Source organism: Lissotriton helveticus, chromosome 4_1, assembly GCF_964261635.1.
Source record: "Lissotriton helveticus chromosome 4_1, aLisHel1.1, whole genome shotgun sequence".
Classification (NCBI taxonomy): Eukaryota; Metazoa; Chordata; class Amphibia; order Caudata; family Salamandridae; genus Lissotriton; species Lissotriton helveticus.
Genome location: NC_136063.1, coordinates 126,498,206 through 126,523,540, shown reverse-complemented (window position 1 = coordinate 126,523,540; position 25,335 = coordinate 126,498,206).

The following is a 25,335-nucleotide window of genomic DNA, read 5'->3' as shown; positions in this document are numbered from 1 at the left end:
ACTTAAACTTCTTTTTAAAAGGTAAGATATTATTTCATAAATTTGAAAACATTTTCACATAGTTATATACTATCCCTCTGTAAGAGTTAGACATTGAGAAAGGCTTGTTTATTATAATTATGGATTGATTTAGGTTTCTTTGGTATAATTATGAATTTACATAGGCTTTCTCACAGGCACTTTTTAATAGTACTACTTCATGCCTCAAAAGTACCTGTCTGAACTTAAACCCAACAGTGCCCTATCTCTACTGATATATTTATTTTTTATTCAAATTTCAGCACAAAAATGCAAGGAGAACAGAACGTTTCCTTTGAAATTGTCCTAGACATGAATAATGAGGAACTAATTGAACCCATTGACTTGGAATTCATGGATGAATCACGAGACCATGAACTTCTACAATGTGTAGAATCTGTGGATTATTTACTTCATTATGATGACGGTCAAATGTGGGAAGTTATGTTCACTCAACAAGAGGACATATCGGACAGTCAAATGTTAGACGTTCTATTAAATTTTGAAAAAGAATCAGAAAAATAAAATTATATTTAATATTAAAAAATTGTTTGAGTCTTTAATCATTTTTATATGTAATTCATAAACTAGTACCAAATTGATTATAATGTAAAGTCAGACTTATAGTATACTGTGCACAATTCCAAAAATACATTTATATTTAATAATCATTAATACTGCTACTTAAATAAAAAAAAACAACAAAAAGAACAATCAATAAACATACAATATATCACCTGTGTTTCCTTTGCTTAGGTATCTCATAGTGCAGATGAAGTCTAGCATATCAAAGACTACGCAGAAGGTGAGAACTGTATGGAACATGGCTATGTAAGTCAAATAATCAAAATCTAAATTTGCCAAGCACACATGGGGGTGTATTTACAAGGACCTTCCACCACGAGGAAATGTCTTTAATTAAAATGAGAAAAATAACATCAAAGGGACTCAAATGCCTTTTAAATATACCCCAAGCAACCTATGAAACTGTAGCACTACATATCAAGAAACCTAATTGATTTCAAAAATCGTTTTTAAACACATCATCTAAATCAATTATATACCTACATTCAAGGGGAAATGACTTAAAATGGCCTAAGACACATGAAAGCGTTTTTTTTAAACCCTTGCTCCATTTTTAGATCACTTTTAACATGGCTATGTAAGTCAAATAATCAAGATCTAAATTTGCCAAGCACAGATGGGGGCGTATTTACAAGGACCTTGCACCACAGGGAAAGGTCTTAAATTAAAATGGTAAAAATAACATCAGAGAGACTCAAAGGCCTTATAAATATGCCCCAAGCAACCTATGAAGCTCTAGCAGTACATATCAAGAAACCTAATTGTTTTCATAAAACGTTTTTAAACACATCATCTTAATCAATTATATACCTACATTCAAGGGGAAATGACTTAAAATGGCCTAAGACACATGAAAGCGTTTTTTTAAGGCCCTTGCAACATTTTTGGGTCACTTTTAACATGGCTATGTTAGTCAAAGAATTAAAATCTAAATTTGCCAAGCACAGATGGGGGCATATTTACAAGGACCTTGCACCACGGGGAAAGGTCTTAAAGTAAAATGGGAAAAATAACTTCAGAGAGACTCAAATGCCTTATAAATATGCCCCAAGCAACCTATGAAACTCTAGCACTACATATCCAGAAACCTAATTGATGTCCAAAAACGTTTTAAAACACATCATCTAAATCAATTATATACCTACATTCATCAGGAAGTGACTTAAAAAGCCCTAAGACACATGAAAGCATTTTTTTTAAACCCTTGCTCCATTTTTAGATCACTTTTAACATGGCTATGTAAGTCAAATAATCAAGATCTAAATTTGCCAAGCACAGATGGGGGCGTATTTACAAGGACCTTGCACCACAGGGAAAGGTCTTAAATTAAAATGGTAATAATAACATCAGAGAGACTCAAAGGCCTTATAAATATAAATATGCCCCAAGCAACCTATGAAACTCTAGCAGTATATATCAAGAAACCTAATTGATTTCAAAAAACGTTTTTAAACACATCTTGTAAACAAATTATAATCATACATTCATGGGGAAGTGAGTTAAAATACCCTAAGACACATGAAAGCATTTTTGTAAGACCCTTGCACTATTTTTGCGTCACTTTTAACATGGCTATGTAACACAAAGAAACAAAATCTATTTGTAAAACACTTGACACAAAGCAACATTTTAAATACACAACTTTCTTCATAATTTTCTCCCTAAAGCATACTATTCTCTATCTAAATTAAATGAATCTTTTCTCACCTTAGCAAATACGTTATGAGTTTCAAAACAGTCTCAGAAACACACCAATTTGACTTTAGCAGAGCAAAAGGTATGCACTCCAGAGTCTGCAGCCATGAAAAGCACAGAAATGCTGTAATTCATCACACATATCTCTCATGTCACCCAATCAAAACTCTTCCCTCACTTTTTTTAAATCAACACCCTTCCCCCCTCTGCCCTTTCTGCCTTTTTTGCATAGCAACCACCTCCTGAAAGACCTCTGATGTTTGCAAGTTCACACCACAATGTTTCAATTGAACTCTGAACTCTCAGTGCACCTGCATATCCAGTGCAATCTTTCATAAAATGATTTTTTCTTGACCATTCAAATTACATCTTTCAAAGAACTCATCCATGCACCCTAACTTTCTGTTTTCAGCAATCAAAATCCACCAATCACTGCTACTGCTTCCTTAACACAGAAACTCCACAGTTCTTTTCATTTTAAACTCTTATTTTTTCAACTGCCATTTCATTGCCACACTTCATCTGACTGCAGCAGAACCTTCTCTCACCATGTTTTCTGTCTGGATTGTTGGACATATTTACATCTACTGGGCTCAGAGGTATGCTGATAACAGAAATTGACCTAACCTCAATTTACAAAATGTGGAAATAAAGTGGATTGGCAACAGAGGATTAAAATGTCACCAATTGATACCATTGTTAAAAACCTTTATGCATTTGCCTAAACCTGACCTGTTAATTTTGCACTGTGGAGGTAATGACTTGGGCACTTTGACTGGTGTAGGTCTGGAAATGCTTTTAAAGGACACCTTTGAGCAATTGATGGCACTTTTTCCTCAAACTGCTTTGGTATATTCAAATATATGCCAAAGACAGAAATGGAGGTGGTCGAACCAATTTTGTCCACAAATTGAGAAATCGAGGAAGCATGTAAACAAATCTGTTTCAGCTTACATGAGAGACCATGGAATGAGCTCCATGTACAACAATAACTTGCGTTACTACATGCAAGATATCTACAGAGGAGATGGAGTTCACTTCTCAGATGAAGGGAACAGAGTTTTCATTCTGAATTTAAGACTGTGCATTGGTACCTACTTATAAGTACCTAAATGTACCATAAACCCAAAAGCTCTTCTCAGAGCTACCCTACATCTGATCACTCACAATTATTATTTTACTCTAACTTTTTTCACTAATTTTCAACAAAGTACGCTCCCCGGAGCGCTACCCGGTACGCGAACCGGAAGCTAACCGCGCGAAATTTTTGTAATTTTTTTTTTTTCGCACATATGGGCCTCCTCAGCCACCCTCAGAAAACCTAGGGGGTCAAAATACGTCTACCGTGCCCCCTTCTACCCATTCTGAACATTATTTGCCCTCCATCTTGTATCTTAATTCGACCGAAACACAAAATGGTGGACTCCCGCAACGCTGCCGGTTCGCGTACCGGGGCGCTCACCGGGAAGCGCTCCATTAAAAAAGGTGGGAAAGTAATTTACAGAAGAAACCCTGGAGACACTTTCACCAAATATAGATTTGCTCATACTACATACCAATCCCTACCATTTTCACAAATTTGGTTGGAATTCCATTTAGCCATTTAGCCTGTAGACCTCTCTAAATACCCTGAGGTAAATTACTTCACAAAACACATCTGAAGTGTTGGAATTGACAACCAATTAAAATGTTACTTTCATTTTCTACTTTTTTTACCTGACATTTGATTGGTTATGTACCTGAATATATATTAAAAAAAAGAGAGAGAAACACAGCCATTTTGACTACTACTTCCTGAACTACATAGCAAAATCATTTTCACTCACAACTTAAACTTCTTTTTAAAAGGTAAGATATTATTTCATAAATTTGAAAACATTTTCACATAGTTATATACTATCCCTCTGTAAGAGTTAGACATTGAGAAAGGCTTGTTTATTATAATTATGGATTGATTTAGGTTTCTTTGGTATAATTATGAATTTACATAGGCTTTCTCACAGGCACTTTTTAATAGTACTACTTCATGCCTCAAAAGTACCTGTCTGAACTTAAACCCAACAGTGCCCTATCTCTACTGATATATTTATTTTTTATTCAAATTTCAGCACAAAAATGCAAGGAGAACAGAACGTTTCCTTTGAAATTTTCCTAGACATGAATAATGAGGAAATAATTGAACCCATTGACTTGGAATTCATGGATGAATCACGAGACCATGAACTTCTACAATGTGTAGAATCTGTGGATTATTTACTTCATTATGATGACGGTCAAATGTGGGAAGTTATGTTCACTCAACAAGAGGACATATAGGACAGTCAAATGTTAGACGTTCTATTAAATTTTGAAAAAGAATCAGAAAAATAAAATTATATTTAATATTAAAAAATTGTTTGAGTCTTTAATCATTTTTATATGTAATTCATAAACTAGTACCAAATTGATTATAATGTAAAGTCAGACTTATAGTATACTGTGCACAATTCCAAAAATACATTTATATTTAATAATCATTAATACTGCTACTTAAATAAAAAAAATAAAACAACAAAAAGAACAATCAATAAACATACAATATTTCAAAATATCATAGTCTATCATTCTTTTTTCCTTATAGTACGCTCCCCGGACCGCTTCCCGGTTCGCGAACCGGGCGCTCCCCACGCAAAAAAAACAATTTTTTTTTATTTTTTTTTGCCCCGCGGGGCCCTTTTAAAGCCTCCACATCAAACCTAGGGGGTCAGGGAGGATCTACTATGCCCCCTTATGGTCATTTCCCCCTTTGTTTTGGCCTCCTCTTGTCTCTCGATCCTACCGAGAGACAAGATGGCGGCCGCTCCGGACTGTTTAGAATGTTGACAGGCACCGGAGAGCCAATCAGCTTCGCTTCGCAAAGTTCCGTTACGCGTCAAGTACGCGAACCGGGGCGCTGCCCGGAGCGCGCTTACAGATATATATATTTTTTTTAACGTTAATTTCTCAAAATCCACTGGAGCACATATATTGAGACCTAGCAAAGGCACATCGGGCTACCAGTCCCTACAATTTTGCCAAGTTTTGTGCTAATCCATTCAGCCGTTCGGGCTAAAAGTGCGACACACCGCCCTATGGAAATTAACATGGGAAAAACGTGTTTTGGGACCCCCCTTTTTTCTCGGCCCCCCCTTGACAAACCCCCCCAAATTTTCAGTGCCTGCTCAGAAACAAAATGTTCCATTTTCCTGAAAATTTCAGCCAATTCCGTCCACAAACGCCAAAGTTATTAGACATAGAATTTTCAAAAATCCCATAGAGAAAAAATCCTAACTATATATACCTACTGGCGACCGCCAGTAGGTAATATATATATATATATTCACTGAAAAAACCATAGGTTATAGACCATATATAGTTAGGAATTAGCATTTACAAAACCTTGAAAATTCACTGAAAAAACCATAGGTTATAGACCATATATAGTTAGGAATTAGCATTTAAAAAACCTTATTTTACTCACACAAAACCATTGAAATTCCATATATAGTTAGTTGCACTAACTATATATCGCGCACCTGCAATCCACTGCTGATGATGTCACATATTACATCATTCATGACATGGTCAGTGACATCACTGATGACATCTCAAATGACATCACTGATGACATCACTGATGACAACATCCAGTGACTGTATGTTTCTGTAAATTTAAAATGTGTCTTACATATTGAAGAATGAGTGGAAGTATAAGTGTCTGGACAAAGGATTTAGTAGGTGCATGACTGAATGTATGAGTGAGTGATTAAATGTGTCTCACTGAGTGCATGGGTTAGTGACTAAAGTGTCTTAATTTGTGCATCATTATGTCTGTTGTTCTGTAAACTGCTGCATGTGTTGATCAGTAGCTATATGATTAACTATATGGGTTACTGATTGATTGTCCAAGTATTTGTATGGGAGACTGAGTGTGTGTGTGGCTGGCTGGGAGGTGTGTGACTCTGTGCAGATCAATGTGTACTTATATCAATGATTGTATAACAAGGTAAGTATGTGTTAGTATATGTTTGAAAATGTAAGGTGCTCTATGTTTAACTGTATAGACAAGAAAATGGAAGTGTGATTGATTCTTTACAGGACTGACTAGGTGTGTGAGTAACTCCATGGATGAGTGGCAGAGTGTGAGTGTCTGTATAGGTGTATGAGTGCATATGATAGTGTTGTAAAGATGAGTGATTGTATGTATGAATGATTGTATGGGTGAATGAGTGAATGTGTGTGTAGACGTAGGAATCAGTGAGTACATATGTAGTAACTAGTATTGGTGTGTCAATGGTTTCAAAAATTATACTCTGTATTTAACACTGGGTGAAACAGAGGTTATATTAAAATGTGAGGAGATGCATTGTATTGTCACATGAATGATATCATCAGTGATGTGGTCATTGATGTCAAATGAGATGTCATCAGTGATGTCATCAGTGATGTCATTTGAGATGTCATCAGTGATGTCATCAGTGATGTAACTGACCATGTCATGAATGATGTAATATGTGACATCATCAGCAGTGGATTGCAGGTGCGCGACATATAGTTAGTGCAACTAACTATATATGGAATTTCAATGGTTTTGTGTGAGTAAAATAAGGTTTTTTAAATGCTAATTCCTAACTATATATGGTCTATAACCTATGGTTTTTTCAGTGAATTTTCAAGGTTTTGTAAATGCTAATTCCTAACTATATATGGTCTATAACCTATGGTTTTTTCAGTGAATTTCAATGGTTTTTTAATAGCAAATATCATAAGCTGTCGAATGTCAAGTACGTGGTAAGTGAAAACATTTTCGTGTTTATGCACACTGATCTGCTTTGAATGGTGCCCCCCCCTCATTTCTATTAGGAGTACTCTCTCTTTGCACATAGTGAAGGGTAGTTAACGCAGGCCGTTGCCCCCGTTGTAATACGTCGTGCCTGCTTCTCTCTCCATTTGATTGATTGTTATCCAAGTATTTACTGTTTTAGAATTGGTTCTCTTTGGTTCATTCTCTATTTACAAACAAACACAGAGCCGCAATACTCTGTTTAGTCTTTGCAGATAACGAAAAATCGTGTAAAAAAAAAAGAAAAGGAATCGAGCAAAATCAGTAGGCCACTAATGGGATCTCTTTTTGACCTCGCTAAAATAGAAACATTAGGAACAACCCCTCATGACAAATACAAAACTAGTGAAATGAACTGAACTCCACACAATGATGGCTGCAAAACAGCTCGGCTCCGCCACCCACCCCGCCCAAAATAACGATAAAGAGCGGCTGCCATGATTGGTTGCGGAATGGCCACGACGGAGCTACGAAATGGTACTGCTCTCATGCTAACCCCAGCTTCAGTCTGAAACATCCAGAAACACTGTAGACTACCAATTCGATCAGTTCCGGTAGCGCCCCAATGTAACCCGGTAGAGAAGAACTAGCCCTCCCCTCTTTGACTGATGTTTCTTGTTGCCTGTCCCTTCTGTTGTCATTTAACAGAACTATTTAGCCTGCTGAAAGGGGTTGTGTTCCGACCGCTGGTTGGTGGAGACATTTTGACTATATTCTGGACCTGCGTTGTCGCGTAATGCGTCATATGACGCGCCGCGTTAGCGCATCCGGAAGTCATCCGGGGCGCGCAGCGCGTAACGTAAGCATAACAAGTCATGTGACTTGTTAATAAAACTTTTCATTGGTTCATTTTACTTTTCTTATTCTAATGATGAAAGGCTTGGTCATATGACCTAAAAATTACGCTTTTTATTACTTCCGAACATTATTTTTTCTTAAATATATGTTATAATGTTCCAGGCTAATGTACTTTCCCGGAAAATTTACAACTGTCCTGCTAGTAAAATATATTCTTTTTTCGAGAAAAAGAGCGTTTCTTCGTCCCATGACGGAGCCGTTGAGCAAAAGAGGGTCGACCTGCTGTCTTAGTCGCCGATACGCCTGAATATGAGATTCTTATCGATCACTTTATGTTGCAGGAATAGAAAACACAACAGCCCTTGACCATTTATCTTTACTGCGTTCCTTCGTATTATACCTTTTACCCTTCATGTAATTGGTCTGCTTTATTTCACTTGCCTTTTAATGATTCTAAAACAGTGACTATTATTAAAAACTTTACCAATGTATATACTACTACCATGTTTTCTTTTAAAAACCTTTATTGTGAAAATTTCATTATACAAATACGAGCCTATAACCACGTGGGCCGGCCACGGAGCAAACTGTAATCGTATATGATGAGTAGACATTTACACTGTAGAGGAACGTAACGGGCGGGCCATTAGGTTGCAAGAACTAAGGTGTCTAACAGTTACGGAATTGGTGGACGTACATTTTATAATTAAAATACGACAGGGCCAGTTACAATAAAATTATCTAGATATACATTTGCGGGCAAGTACCATGGGTGACGTTAATTCGAACTTTCAATAGTACAGTAATCAATAACACATCAGAACTTAATATCAATAGGGATGTCGAAATATTCAATCAATTCTCGTCCCCGCCCGCCATGTGCTTCAAAACTGCATACGTATCTCGTGATTTCAAGGTGCTGCAACCAGTACACAACAAGGAGTTACGAGTCCCATTTATTCCTGCGCCATTTTGGGCGAGGACGGGCAGGTCCAGGATATAGTCAAAATGTCTCTACCAACCATCGACTATGATGATGTTCATATGCTGTATTTATTAGAGTAACACTCATCTGTCCACATGAAATTAATTTGCCACAATCTAAACATGTCATTTTAATCTTTCCAAAGTTCTTCTAAATATTTGGGACCGTTTCCCTTGCCTCTGATGCTGTCAGTGCCACTTCTTTGATGAATGTACTAGCAGGTCAGGGGTTCTCCTCCAAATCTCTCTTTTATGCAGCACTATAATTAATTGGTGCCACCTCTCCATATGACGATGCATGGTATAGTTACCATAACTATATTTTTTTTCGGTTCCTCTGGAGAGTTCATCGTGGCAGATGAAGCGTGTAACGTACCGGGCATTTACCTTTTTTTGCATGTACAGGAAAGGAAAAAAAATCGAGCGTCCGAGTTCTAAGGTGTCCCAGGGCCATTTTAGTGGACCAGGCCCAAATCCAAAGAACAGGCCGCCATTTTGAGAGTCCTGTTGCAGCCGCCTGTCGCTGTAGCATCAAGAGCAGCCGAAACTCAGCAGAATGGCAACTGAAACGGTAAAGGGGCGCCCCACTACAGCAGACGAGCCTCCACCTAGGAAGGCCCGTTCACGCCGCCTCCCCCCCCCCCCCTTCGGGCACCCCACGCCGTTATTCGGAGCAGTATTGTAGGATGGCCACACCAGTGCGGCAACTTGCTAGACATCACCTCGGTGGTAACCGAATCTCAACGCCTTGTGGTGTCTTCTATTCAGAAAACATTGTTATGCTGCCTTCGACCTATTCGCCGCAAGTGCGCACACAACTCAACTGCATAGCTTGCTAGACACCACCTCGGTGCCATCCGGATCTTGGAATCTCAGCGCCTTTTGGTGTCTTCTCTTCAGAAAATATTGTTGCGCTGCCTTTGGCCCCATTCGCACATCGGTCCGCTACTGACGCCATCTCACAGGCTAATGGGGCGCCCCACGCCGAGTTTCAGCATTGTAGGATGACCACACCAGTACAGCAACTTGCTAGACATCACCTCGGTGCCATCCGGATCTCGGCGCCCCACTGCAGATGAAGTGCCTCTCAACTATGAAACCACCACGGTGACATCCGGATCTTGGCGCGTTGTGCTGCCTTCGGCCTATTCGCACATCGGTCCGCTACTGACGCCATCTCACAGGCTAATGGGGCGCCCCACGCCGAGTTTCAGCATTGTAGGATGACCACACCAGTACAGCAACTTGCTAGACATCACCTCGGTGCCATCCGGATCTCGGCGCCCCACTGCAGATGACGTGCCTCTCAACTATGAAACCACCACGGTGACATCCGGATCTTGGCGCGTTGTGCTGCCTTCGACCTATTCGCACATCGGTCCGCTACTGACGCCATCTCACAGGCTAATGGGGCGCCCCACGCCGAGTTTCAGCATTGTAGGATGACCACACCAGTACAGCAACTTGCTAGACATCACCTCGGTGCCATCCGGATCTCGGCGCCCCACTGCAGATGAAGTGCCTCTCAACTATGAAACCACCACGGTGACATCCGGATCTTGGCGCGTTGTGCTGCCTTCGGCCTATTCGCACATCGGTCCGCTACTGACGCCATCTCACAGACTAATGGGGCGCCCCACGCCGAGTTTCAGCATTGTAGGATGACCACACCAGTGCACCTTACTAGACACCACCTCGGTGCCATCCGGATCTTGGCATCTCAGCGCCTTGTGGTGTCTTCTATTCAGAAAATATTCTTGCGCTACCTTTGCCCCATTCACACATCGGTCCGCTACTGACGCCATCTCACAGGCTAATAGGGCGCCCCACGCCGAGTTTCAGCATTGTAGGATGACCACACCAGTACAGCAACTTGCTAGACATCACCTCGGTGCCATCCGGATCTTGGCATCTCAACGCCTAGTGGTATCTTCCATACAGAAAATATTGTTGCGCTGCCTTTGGCCCCATTCGCACATCGGTCTGCAACTGACACCATCTCACAAGCCAACAGGGCGCCCCACGCCGACTTTTACCATTGTAGGATGGCCACACCAGTACAGCAACTTGCTAGACATCACCTCGGTGCCATCCGGATCTTGGCATCTCAACGCCTAGTGGTATCTTCCATACAGAAAATATTGTTGCGCTGCCTTTGACCCCATTCGCACATCGGTCCGCAACTTAGACATCACCTCGGTGCCATCCGGATCTTGGCATCTCAGCGCCTTGTGGTGTCAGTCAGAAAATATTGTTGCGCTGCCTTTGGCCCCATTCGCACATCAGTCCGCTACTGACACCATCTCACAGGCCAACAGGGCGCCCCACGCAGACTTTTACCATTGTAGGATGGCCACACCAGTGCCACAACTTGCTAGACACCACCTCGGTGCCATCCGGATCTTGGCATCTCAGCGCCTTGTGGTGTCTTCTATTCCGAAAATATTGTTGCGCTGCCTTTGGCCCCATTCGCACATCGGTCCGCTACTGCTGCCATCTCACAGGCCAACGGGGCGCCCCACGCCGACTTTCAACATTGTAGGATGGCCACACCAGTGCGGCAACTTACTAGACACCACCTCGGTGCCATCCGGATCTTGGCGCGTTGTGCTGCCTTCGGCCTATTCGCACATCGGTCCGCTACTGACGCAAACTCACAGGCCAACGGGGCGCCCCACGCCAACTTTCAGCATTGTAGGATGGCCACACCAGTGCTGCAACTTGCGGGACTTGCAAAAAACAACAAGTGATGGACTGAATGTGGATCAATGTCACACACTCCCCCAATCAAAAGATCTGGGCCCAAATCCATCGTTTTTTTGCACTCCACACCACCCTGGGTCAGATAATGGCTTTATGCAAATCAGCTCTGACCCTGTTGCCCCATGGGAACAGTCCAGTCCGAACTACAACAGCCATATCTTTCCCAGACCGGAATCAAGCATCCGAGGACCGGACCGGTTTCGAGGTAACACCTCTCTTCAGCCCGGCTAGCTTGACTCCAAGTGGTGTGGAGTGCCTGGGACCCACGTCTGGGCATCCCCAGCGCACTTAGGGCGGCAATTGCAAAAAACAACAAGTGATGGACTGAATGTGGATCAATGTCACACACTCCCCCAGTCAAAAGATCTGGGCCCAAATCCATTGTTTTTTTGCACTCCACACCACCCTGGGTCAGATAATGGCTTTATGCAAATCAGCTCTGACCCTGTTGCCCCATGGGAACAGTCCAGTCCGAACTACAACAGCCATATCTTTCCCAGACCGGAATCAAGCATCCGAGGACCGGACCGGTTTCGAGGTAACACCTCTCTTCAGCCCGGCTAGCTTGACTCCAAGTGGTGTGGAGTGCCTGGGACCCACGTCTGGGCATCCCCAGCGCACTTAGGGCGGCAATTGCAAAAAACAACAAGTGATGGACTGAATGTGGATCAATGTCACACACTCCCCCAGTCAAAAGATCTGGGCCCAAATCCATCGTTTTTTTGCACTCCACACCACCCTGGGTCAGATAATGGCTTTATGCAAATCAGCTCTGACCCTGTTGCCCCATGGGAACAGTCCAGTCCGAACTACAACAGCCATATCTTTCCCAGACCGGAATCAAGCATCCGAGGACCGGACCGGTTTCGAGGTAACACCTCTCCTCAGCCCGGCTAGCTTGACTCCAAGTGGTGTGGAGTGCCTGGGACCCACGTCTGGGCATCCCCAGCGCACTTAGGGCGGCAATTGCAAAAAACAACAAGTGATGGACTGAATGTGGATCAATGTCACACACTCCCCCAGTCAAAAGATCTGGGCCCAAATCCATCGTTTTTTTGCACTCCACACCACCCTGGGTCAGATAATGGCTTTATGCAAATCAGCTCTGACCCTGTTGCCCCATGGGAACAGTCCAGTCCGAACTACAACAGCCATATCTTTCCCAGACCGGAATCAAGCATCCGAGGACCGGACCGGTTTCGAGGTAACACCTCTCTTCAGCCCAGCTAGCTTGACTCCAAGTGGTGTGGAGTGCCTGGGACCCACGTCTGGGCATCCCCAGCGCACTTAGGGCGGCAATTGCAAAAAACAACAAGTGATGGACTGAATGTGGATCAATGTCACACACTCCCCCAGTCAAAAGATCTGGGCCCAAATCCATCGTTTTTTTGCACTCCACACCACCCTGGGTCAGATAATGGCTTTATGCAAATCAGCTCTGACCCTGTTGCCCCATGGGAACAGTCCAGTCCGAACTACAACAGCCATATCTTTCCCAGACCGGAATCAAGCATCCGAGGACCGGACCGGTTTCGAGGTAACACCTCTCTTCAGCCCGGCTAGCTTGACTCCAAGTGGTGTGGAGTGCCTGGGACCCACGTCTGGGCATCCCCAGCGCACTTAGGGCAGCAATTGCAAAAAACAACAAGTGATGGACTGAATGTGGATCAATGTCACACACTCCCCCAGTCAAAAGATCTGGGCCCAAATCCATCGTTTTTTTGCACTCCACACCACCCTGGGTCAGATAATGGCTTTATGCAAATCAGCTCTGACCCTGTTGCCCCATGGGAACAGTCCAGTCCGAACTACAACAGCCATATCTTTCAGGGTGGTGTGGAGTGCAAAAAAACGATGGATTTGGGCCCAGATCTTTTGACTGGGGGAGTGTGTGACATTGATCCACATTCAGTCCATCACTTGTTGTTTTTTGCAATTGCCGCCCTAAGTGCGCTGGGGATGCCCAGACGTGGGTCCCAGGCACTCCACACCACTTGGAGTCAAGCTAGCCGGGCTGAAGACAGGTGTTACCTCGAAACCGGTCCGGTCCTCGGATGCTTGATTCCGGTCTGGGAAAGATATGGCTGTTGTAATTCGGACTGGACTGTTCCCATGGGGCAACAGGGTCAGAGCTGATTTGCATAAAGCCATTATCTGACCCAGGGTGGTGTGGAGTGCAAAAAAACGATGGATTTGGGCCCAGATCTTTTGACTGGGGGAGTGTGTGACATTGATCCACATTCAGTCCATCACTTGTTGTTTTTTGCAATTGCCGCCCTAAGTGCGCTGGGGATGCCCAGACGTGGGTCCCAGGCACTCCACACCACTTGGAGTCAAGCTAGCCGGGCTGAAGAGAGGTGTTACCTCGAAACCGGTCCGGTCCTCGGATGCTTGATTCCGGTCTGGGAAAGATATGGCTGTTGTAGTTCGGACTGGACTGTTCCCATGGGGCAACAGGGTCAGAGCTGATTTGCATAAAGCCATTATCTGACCCAGGGTGGTGTGGAGTGCAAAAAAACGATGGATTTGGGCCCAGATCTTTTGACTGGGGGAGTGTGTGACATTGATCCACATTCAGTCCATCACTTGTTGTTTTTTGCAATTGCCGCCCTAAGTGCGCTGGGGATGCCCAGACGTGGGTCCCAGGCACTCCACACCACTTGGAGTCAAGCTAGCCGGGCTGAAGAGAGGTGTTACCTCGAAACCGGTCCGGTCCTCGGATGCTTGATTCCGGTCTGGGAAAGATATGGCTGTTGTAGTTCGGACTGGACTGTTCCCATGGGGCAACAGGGTCAGAGCTGATTTGCATAAAGCCATTATCTGACCCAGGGTGGTGTGGAGTGCAAAAAAACGATGGATTTGGGCCCAGATCTTTTGACTGGGGGAGTGTGTGACATTGATCCACATTCAGTCCATCACTTGTTGTTTTTTGCAATTGCCGCCCTAAGTGCGCTGGGGATTCCCAGACGTGGGTCCCAGGCTCTCCACACCACTTGGAGTCAAGCTAGCCGGGCTGAAGAGAGGTGTTACCTCGAAACCGGTCCGGTCCTCGGATGCTTGATTCCGGTCTGGGAAAGATATGGCTGTTGTAGTTCGGACTGGACTGTTCCCATGGGGCAACAGGGTCAGAGCTGATTTGCATAAAGCCATTATCTGACCCAGGGTGGTGTGGAGTGCAAAAAAACGATGGATTTGGGCCCAGATCTTTTGACTGGGGGAGTGTGTGACATTGATCCACATTCAGTCCATCACTTGTTGTTTTTTGCAATTGCCGCCCTAAGTGCGCTGGGGATGCCCAGACGTGGGTCCCAGGCACTCCACACCACTTGGAGTCAAGCTAGCCGGGCTGAAGAGAGGTGTTACCTCGAAACCGGTCCGGTCCTCGGATGCTTGATTCCGGTCTGGGAAAGATATGGCTGTTGTAGTTCGGACTGGACTGTTCCCATGGGGCAACAGGGTCAGAGCTGATTTGCATAAAGCCATTATCTGACCCAGGGTGGTGTGGAGTGCAAAAAAACGATGGATTTGGGCCCAGATCTTTTGACTGGGGGAGTGTGTGACATTGATCCACATTCAGTCCATCACTTGTTGTTTTTTGCAATTGCCGCCCTAAGTGCGCTGGGGATGCCCAGACGTGGGTCCCAGGCACTCCACACCACTTGGAGTCAAGCTAGCCGGGCTGAAGAGAGGTGTTACCTCGAAACCGGTCCGGTCCTCGGATGCTTGATTCCGGTCTGGGAAAGATATGGCTGTTGTAGTTCGGACTGGACTGTTCCCATGGGGCAACAGGGTCAGAGCTGATTTGCATAAAGCCATTATCTGACCCAGGGTGGTGTGGAGTGCAAAAAAACGATGGATTTGGGCCCAGATCTTTTGACTGGGGGAGTGTGTGACATTGATCCACATTCAGTCCATCACTTGTTGTTTTTTGCAATTGCCGCCCTAAGTGCGCTGGGGATGCCCAGACGTGGGTCCCAGGCACTCCACACCACTTGGAGTCAAGCTAGCCGGGCTGAAGAGAGGTGTTACCTCGAAACCGGTCCGGTCCTCGGATGCTTGATTCCGGTCTGGGAAAGATATGGCTGTTGTAGTTCGGACTGGACTGTTCCCATGGGGCAACAGGGTCAGAGCTGATTTGCATAAAGCCATTATCTGACCCAGGGTGGTGTGGAGTGCAAAAAAACGATGGATTTGGGCCCAGATCTTTTGACTGGGGGAGTGTGTGACATTGATCCACATTCAGTCCATCACTTGTTGTTTTTTGCAATTGCCGCCCTAAGTGCGCTGGGGATGCCCAGACGTGGGTCCCAGGCACTCCACACCACTTGGAGTCAAGCTAGCCGGGCTGAAGAGAGGTGTTACCTCGAAACCGGTCCGGTCCTCGGATGCTTGATTCCGGTCTGGGAAAGATATGGCTGTTGTAGTTCGGACTGGACTGTTCCCATGGGGCAACAGGGTCAGAGCTGATTTGCATAAAACCATTATCTGACCCAGGGTGGTGTGGAGTGCAAAAAAACGATGGATTTGGGCCCAGATCTTTTGACTGGGGGAGTGTGTGACATTGATCCACATTCAGTCCATCACTTGTTGTTTTTTGCAATTGCCGCCCTAAGTGCGCTGGGGATGCCCAGACGTGGGTCCCAGGCACTCCACACCACTTGGAGTCAAGCTAGCCGGGCTAAAGAGAGGTGTTACCTCGAAACCGGTCCGGTCCTCGGATGCTTGATTCCGGTCTGGGAAAGATATGGCTGTTGTAGTTCGGACTGGACTGTTCCCATGGGGCAACAGGGTCAGAGCTGATTTGCATAAAGCCATTATCTGACCCAGGGTGGTGTGGAGTGCAAAAAAACGATGGATTTGGGCCCAGATCCTTTGACTGGGGGAGTGTGTGACATTGATCCACATTCAGTCCATCACTTGTTGTTTTTTGCAATTGCCGCCCTAAGTGCGCTGGGGATGCCCAGACGTGGGTCCCAGGCACTCCACACCACTTGGAGTCAAGCTAGCCGGGCTGAAGAGAGGTGTTACCTCGAAACCGGTCCGGTCCTCGGATGCTTGATTCCGGTCTGGGAAAGATATGGCTGTTGTAGTTCGGACTGGACTGTTCCCATGGGGCAACAGGGTCAGAGCTGATTTGCATAAAGCCATTATCTGACCCAGGGTGGTGTGGAGTGCAAAAAAACAATGGATTTGGGCCTAGATCTTTTGACTGGGGGAGTGTGTGACATTGATCCACATTCAGTCCATCACTTGTTGTTTTTTGCAATTGCCGCCCTAAGTGCGCTGGGGATGCCCAGACGTGGGTCCCAGGCACTCCACACCACTTGGAGTAAAGCTAGCCGGGCTGAAGAGAGGTGTTACCTCGAAACCGGTCCGGTCCTCGGATGCTTGATTCTGGTCTGGGAAAGATATGGCTGTTGTAGTTCGGACTGGACTGTTCCCATGGGGCAACAGGGTCAGAGCTGATTTGCATAAAGCCATTATCTGACCCAGGGTGGTGTGGAGTGCAAAAAAACGATGGATTTGGGCCCAGATCTTTTGACTGGGGGAGTGTGTGACATTGATCCACATTCAGTCCATCACTTGTTGTTTTTTGCAATTGCCGCCCTAAGTGCGCTGGGGATGCCCAGACGTGGGTCCCAGGCACTCCACACCACTTGGAGTCAAGCTAGCCGGGCTGAAGAGAGGTGTTACCTCGAAACTGGTCCGGTCCTCGGATGCTTGATTCCGGTCTGGGAAAGATATGGCTGTTGTAGTTCGGACTGGACTGTTCCCATGGGGCAACAGGGTCAGAGCTGATTTGCATAAAGCCATTATCTGACCCAGGGTGGTGTGGAGTGCAAAAAAACGATGGATTTGGGCCCAGATCTTTTGACTGGGGGAGTGTGTGACATTGATCCACATTCAGTCCATCACTTGTTGTTTTTTGCAATTGCCGCCCTAAGTGCGCTGGGGATGCCCAGACGTGGGTCCCAGGCACTCCACACCACTTGGAGTCAAGCTAGCCGGGCTGAAGAGAGGTGTTACCTCGAAACCGGTCCGGTCCTCGGATGCTTGATTCCGGTCTGGGAAAGATATGGCTGTTGTAGTTCGGACTGGACTGTTCCCATGGGGCAACAGGGTCAGAGCTGATTTGCATAAAGCCATTATCTGACCCAGGGTGGTGTGGAGTGCAAAAAAACAATGGATTTGGGCCCAGATCTTTTGACTGGGGGAGTGTGTGACATTGATCCACATTCAGTCCATCACTTGTTGTTTTTTGCAATTGCCGCCCTAAGTGCGCTGGGGATGCCCAGACGTGGGTCCCAGGCACTCCACACCACTTGGAGTCAAGCTAGCCGGGCTGAAGAGAGGTGTTACCTCGAAACCGGTCCGGTCCTCGGATGCTTGATTCCGGTCTGGGAAAGATATGGCTGTTGTAGTTCGGACTGGACTGTTCCCATGGGGCAACAGGGTCAGAGCTGATTTGCATAAAGCCATTATCTGACCCAGGGTGGTGTGGAGTGCAAAAAAACGATGGATTTGGGCCCAGATCTTTTGACTGGGGGAGTATGTGACATTGATCCACATTCAGTCCATCACTTGTTGTTTTTTGCAATTGCCGCCCTAAGTGCGCTGGGGATGCCCAGACGTGGGTCCCAGGCACTCCACACCACTTGGAGTCAAGCTAGCCGGGCTGAAGAGAGGTGTTACCTCGAAACCGGTCCGGTCCTCGGATGCTTGATTCCTGTCTGGGAAAGATATGGCTGTTGTAGTTCGGACTGGACTGTTCCCATGGGGCAACAGGGTCAGAGCTGATTTGCATAAAGCCATTATCTGACCCAGGGTGGTGTGGAGTGCAAAAAAACGATGGATTTGGGCCCAGATCTTTTGACTGGGGGAGTGTGTGACATTGATCCACATTCAGTCCATCACTTGTTGTTTTTTGCAATTGCCGCCCTAAGTGCGCTGGGGATGCCCAGACGTGGGTCCCAGGCACTCCACACCACTTGGAGTCAAGCTAGCCGGGCTGAAGAGAGGTGTTACCTCGAAACCGGTCCGGTCCTCGGATGCTTGATTCCGGTCTGGGAAAGATATGGCTGTTGTAGTTCGGACTGGACTGTTCCCATGGGGCAACAGGGTCAGAGCTGATTTGCATAAAGCCATTATCTGACCCAGGGTGGTGTGGAGTGCAAAAAAACGATGGATTTGGGCCCAGATCTTTTGACTGGGGGAGTGTGTGACATTGATCCACATTCAGTCCATCACTTGTTGTTTTTTGCAATTGCCGCCCTAAGTGCGCTGGGGATGCCCAGACGTGGGTCCCAGGCACTCCACACCACTTGGAGTCAAGCTAGCCGGGCTGAAGAGAGGTGTTACCTCGAAACCGGTCCGGTCCTCGGATGCTTGATTCCGGTCTGGGAAAGATATGGCTGTTGTAGTTCGGACTGGACTGTTCCCATGGGGCAACAGGGTCAGAGCTGATTTGCATAAAGCCATTATCTGACCCAGGGTGGTGTGGAGTGCAAAAAAACGATGGATTTGGGCCCAGATCTTTTGACTGGGGGAGTGTGTGACATTGATCCACATTCAGTCCATCACTTGTTGTTTTTTGCAATTGCCGCCCTAAGTGCGCTGGGGATGCCCAGGCGTGGGTCCCAGGCACTCCACACCACTTGGAGTCAAGCTAGCCGGGCTGAAGAGAGGTGTTACCTCGAAACTGGTCCGGTCCTCGGATGCTTGATTCCAGTCTGGGAAAGATATGGCTGTTGTAGTTCGGACTGGACTGTTCCCATGGGGCAACAGGGTCAGAGCTGATTTGCATAAAGCCATTATCTGACCCAGGGTGGTGTGGAGTGCAAAAAAAACGATGGATTTGGGCCCAGATCTTTTGACTGGGGGAGTGTGTGACATTGATCCACATTCAGTCCATCACTTGTTGTTTTTTGCAATTGCCGCCCTAAGTGCGCTGGGGATGCCCAGACGTGGGTCCCAGGCACTCCACACCACTTGGAGTCAAGCTAGCCGGGCTGAAGAGAGGTGTTACCTCGAAACCGGTCCGGTCCTCGGATGCTTGATTCCGGTCTGGGAAAGATATGGCTGTTGTAGTTCGGACTGGACTGTTCCCATGGGGCAACAGGGTCAGAGCTGATTTGCATAAAGCCATTATCTGACCCAGGGTGGTGTGGAGTGCAAAAAAACGATGGATTTGGGCCCAGATCTTTTGACTGGGGGAGTGTGTGACATTGATCCACATTCAGTCCATCACTTGTTGTTTTTTGCAATTGCCGCCCTAAGTGCGCTGGGGATGCCCAGACGTGGGTCCCAGGCACTCCACACCACTTGGAGTCAAGCTAGCCGGGCTGAAGAGAGGTGTTACCTCGAAACCGGTCCGGTCCTCGGATGCTTGATTCCGGTCTGGGAAAGATATGGCTGTTGTAGTTCGGACTGGACTGTTCCCATGGGGCAACAGGGTCAGAGCTGATTTGCATAAAGCCATTATCTGACCCAGGGTGGTGTGGAGTGCAAAAAAACGATGGATTTGGGCCCAGATCTTTTGACTGGGGGAGTGTGTGACATTGATCCACATTCAGTCCATCACTTGTTGTTTTTTGCAATTGCCGCCCTAAGTGCGCTGGGGATGCCCAGACGTGGGTCCCAGGCACTCCACACCACTTGGAGTCAAGCTAGCCGGGCTGAAGAGAGGTGTTACCTCGAAACCGGTCCGGTCCTCGGATGCTTGATTCCGGTCTGGGAAAGATATGGCTGTTGTAGTTCGGACTGGACTGTTCCCATGGGGCAACAGGGTCAGAGCTGATTTGCATAAAGCCATTATCTGACCCAGGGTGGTGTGGAGTGCAAAAAAACGATGGATTTGGGCCCAGATCTTTTGACTGGGGGAGTGTGTGACATTGATCCACATTCAGTCCATCACTTGTTGTTTTTTGCAATTGCCGCCCTAAGTGCGCTGGGGATGCCCAGACGTGGGTCCCAGGCACTCCACACCACTTGGAGTCAAGCTAGCCGGGCTGAAGAGAGGTGTTACCTCGAAACCGGTCCGGTCCTCGGATGCTTGATTCCGGTCTGGGAAAGATATGGCTGTTGTAGTTCGGACTGGACTGTTCCCATGGGGCAACAGGGTCAGAGCTGATTTGCATAAAGCCATTATCTGACCCAGGGTGGTGTGGAGTGCAAAAAAACGATGGATTTGGGCCCAGATCTTTTGACTGGGGGAGTGTGTGACATTGATCCACATTCAGTCCATCACTTGTTGTTTTTTGCAACTTGCGGGACATCACCTCGGTGCCATCCGGATCTTGGCGCGTTGTATTGCCTTCGGCCTATTCGCACATCGGTCCGCTACTGACGCCGCCTCACGTGCCAACGTATTTTCTCCGCATTTTATACCCTATGCCGCATAACAGGTCATGTGACTTGTTTATAAAACTTTTCATTGGTTCATTTTACTTTTGGTTTCCTAATGATGGGAGGCTTGATCATATGACCTAAAAACAACACTTTTCATTGGATGAAAACTTTTTTTTTTTCCCAAACGATGAAAGCCCCACCTTGTTTCTGGATGTTTCAGACTGAAGCTGGCTTCAGCATGAGAGCACCACCATCTCGTAGCTCCGTCGTGGTAATTCCGCGAGCAATCATGGCAACCGCTCCCCACCAGAAGCCTACAGGAGTCGGGGGCCCCCAAAACTTTTGATAAATCCTCAAGGCGGAGGGGACGCTTTCGAGAATGGGGTCCAAGACCTAGCAGACAAGCGTCCGATTTTTAAGGTGTCCCAGGGCCATTTCAGTGGACCAGGCCCAAAAAGGAAAGAGCCTGCCGCCATTTTGAGAGTCCTGTGACAGCCGCCTATCGCTGCACCGCAAGAGTGGGCGCAACTCAGCTGAATTGCGGCTTTTGACACAGTGGACCAAAAACGGACGGAATGGCAACTGAAACGGTAAAGGGGCGCCCCAGTACAACAGATGACACTCCACCTGGAGAGGCCCGTTCACGCCGCCTCCCCCGGGGCGCCCCACGCCGTTATTCGGAGCAGCATTGTAGGATACCAAAACCAGTGCGGCAACTTACTGGACATCACCTTGGTGCCATCGTTCTGCTGCCTTGAAACTATTCGCACAACAGTTTGCTACTGATGACCCACCCCCCGCGACGCCCCACGCCAGAAATCTGGACGTTGTGCTGCGTTGGGACTATTCGCACAGCCGACCGCTACTTCGTTGTTTTTCCCTAAAAATGTTTATATGTTATTACTGTTTTTGTTTTCTTGTATATATTTATAAGTTATTAAAGTTTTATAATCTTACTACTTTGTTGGAGTGCTATATATTTTTAATGTGACACATAATTGTAAAAACTTTGATGTACAAAGAGTCATCCCTGGAATCTTCCGCTTCAGGCTCGGTCCCCTCCCCAATCACAACACAGGATGGTTTTCAGATAATAGGAACGCGTCTGCTGTGACGGATCTCATCGAGTGTGGGCCTTGATCTACAATAACTCCTTTGAAGAGGGGTGATTCTTTACAGCTGGGGCCATAAACTACATCTGCAGGGCTAGCTGATACCCTAGGACCGGCCTGGACAATCGGACACAGAGGAAAAGGAGTGTCAGAGGGTGCGGTAGTGAATAGGGCGAAAGGGAGGTGTCGGGCGGGCACAGGGTGTGATTCTCAGGGAAGAGCAGCGCAGATGGGGGGTGGTTTATTACCCATGCATAAGACAGAGAGCGGGGGTGACCACTGCCTGGGGGAGATGCTTGCGAGGGTGGGGAGTCATGCTAAGGATCGACAGCGTGCACAGAGTGGGTCTGGTCAAGGCATCTAAAATGACTGCCGTGCACGACAAAAGTGTGGCATTTGAAAAAAGGCAAGATGGCGCAGACAATGTTTTTCAACACTTCCTGATTTCCTTCGAATCGAACGTTAACAGACGTTGGGGCATATTACCAAAGTTAAGCGATATTTATCCCTAACGATGCTTAGCAACGATTTTTTTACCGCTAAGCATCGTCAGAAATTATCGCAGATAAACCTTGCTATTATCAAGGTTTATCGCAAATACGATAAAAAACGACCGCAATGCATTAATATCGCTGAAAACTCAGCGATATTCATGCATTACCGAGCTAATGCTCTTAGCCATGTTATCCACCTCCCATTGGATAACATGCCTTAGAACTGCTCAGGGCAGGTGCTAGCTTTTGGAGATATTCGCGCTTATCGCGAATATTTCCAAAAGTTGATAATAGGAGATAGCGATGTTAGCGACTGTTTCCAGTCGCTAACATCTTGGCATGCCCACTTTGCATGTCATTAGTGATAAATATCACTCACATGCAAAGTGGGGCCCAAGATGGTCGCTATCTCCTACTAGCCGTCGCTAACTGGTGTTAGCAACAGCTAGGTAATACAGATATAATTTTATCTCCGCGAAGCGGAGCGCTGTTACAGATATATCTCTTTTTTTGAACGTTAATTTCTCAAAATCCACTGGAGCACATATATTGAGACCTAGCAAAGGCACATCGGACTACCAGTCCCTACAATTTTGCCAAGTTTCGTGCAAATCCATTCAGCCGTTCGATTATTATTATTTTTATTTTTTTTGCCTCGCGGGGCCCTTTTAAAACCTCCACATCAAACCTAAGAGGTCAAGGAGGATCTACTATGCCCCCTTATGGTCATTTGCCCCTTTGCTTTGGCCTCCTCTTGTCTCTCGATCCTACCGAGAGACAAGATGGCGGCCGCTACGGACTGTTTGCAATGTTTACAGACGCCGGAGAACCAATCAGCTTCGCACACCTCCGTTACGCGAAGCGGAGCGCTGTTACAGATATATATCTTTTTTTGAACGTTAATTTCTCAAAATCCACTGGAGCACATATATTGAGACCTAGCAAAGGCACATCGGGCTACCAGTCCCTAATATTTTACCAAGTTTCGTGCAAATCCATTCAGCCGTTCGATTATTATTATTATTATTTTTTTTTGCCCTGCGGGGCCCTTTTAAAACCTCCACATCAAACCTAGGGGGTCAGCGAGGATCTACTATGCCCCCTTATGGTCATTTGCCCCTTCGCTTTGGCCTCCTCTTGTCTCTCGATCCTACCGAGAGACAAGATGGCGGCCGCTACGGACTGTTTGGAATGTTTACAGACGCCGGAGAACCAATCAGCTTCGCTTCACAAAGCTCCGTTGCGCGAAAAGTACGCGTACTGGAGCGCTGCCCGGTCCGCTGTTACAGATATATATCTTTTTTTAAACGTTAATTTCTCAAAATCCACTGTAGCACATATATTGAGACCTACAAAAGGCACATCGGGCTACCAGTCCCTACAATTTTGCCAAGTTTCGTGCAAATCCATTCAGCCGTTCGGGCTAAAAGTGAGGCCAACCGCCCTATGGAAAACTCAATGTTAAAAACACGTTTTGGGGCCCCCCTTTTTTCTCGACCCCCCCTGGACGAACCCCCCCCCAATTTTCAGGGGCTGCTCAGAAACAAAATGTGCCATTTTCCTGAAAATTTCAGCCAATTCCGTCCACAAACGCCAAAGTTATTAGACATAGAATTTTCAAAAATCCCATAGAGAAAAAATCCTAACTATATATACCTACTGGCGACCGCCAGTAGGTAATATATATATATATATATATATATATATATATATATATATATATATATATATATATATATATATATATATATATATATACCTAAGCAGTACATATAACTTCAAGGTATTTTGGTGTGTGGTTAGGAATAATGAATCTATACTTCCCTATATGCAGGGGTGGTTGTTAACAGGGAAAAATGGTGAGGCAGCGTGGGGAACAATAATAACTGAAATTAAAGAATACTTAGCTGTTGCCCACCGCCTTGGAGCAGAGGAGCTGGGTGTAGGCAAACTCCTCACACTTCCAGTACGTATCCATCATCTCAAAGGTGCCCCATTAAATAACTGGTACATGCAGTATTGCTTCACAATATTTATTGATGCAAAGTGGTATTGTTCCTCTGAAACTCAAGGAATAAAATGTACCTTTCTGTACGATTAAGGGTTGCCCCTTCCTTCCTACCCATGTTTACCCATCTATCTCAGTGTCTAAGACATGGACTATCGATGCTGGCATTCAACCCTTCCCTTATGGACACATTTTCCCTGGTATCATTGAGATAAACACCCCTACACTGGAACTCTATTCTGGGGTCCATTTGTTATTAAGGACGGCTGACCAAGATATGTTAAGGTCCACTCTGGCACTACAGATCGAGCAGATATATTTGTGCACTGGTGTGGTGGTCTTATTACTTCCAAAAACCTCTTTTCTGTAAAATCAGAGGTGCCTATGCAAGCATGTTAGAAATTTCAAGGTAGGCTCATGTGATTAGGCAGAGTTCTTGCTATGGATGGATGCAGCCAGAAACATGCTAAGCTGATGATGCACAAAGATGCAATATTACATAACTTTTGCAACATTACAGGTCTTGGTATGGTATCTGAATGGATCATCTGCAGCATTTTGCTGTCTAGAGTTGTCTTTGCTGGTCACAAGAGGACTGTCCCCAGTGTCCATATCATGGGTGCACCAGTGGGTGACACTAGGGATCAGGGAGAGCAGTGTGGCAAAGTGC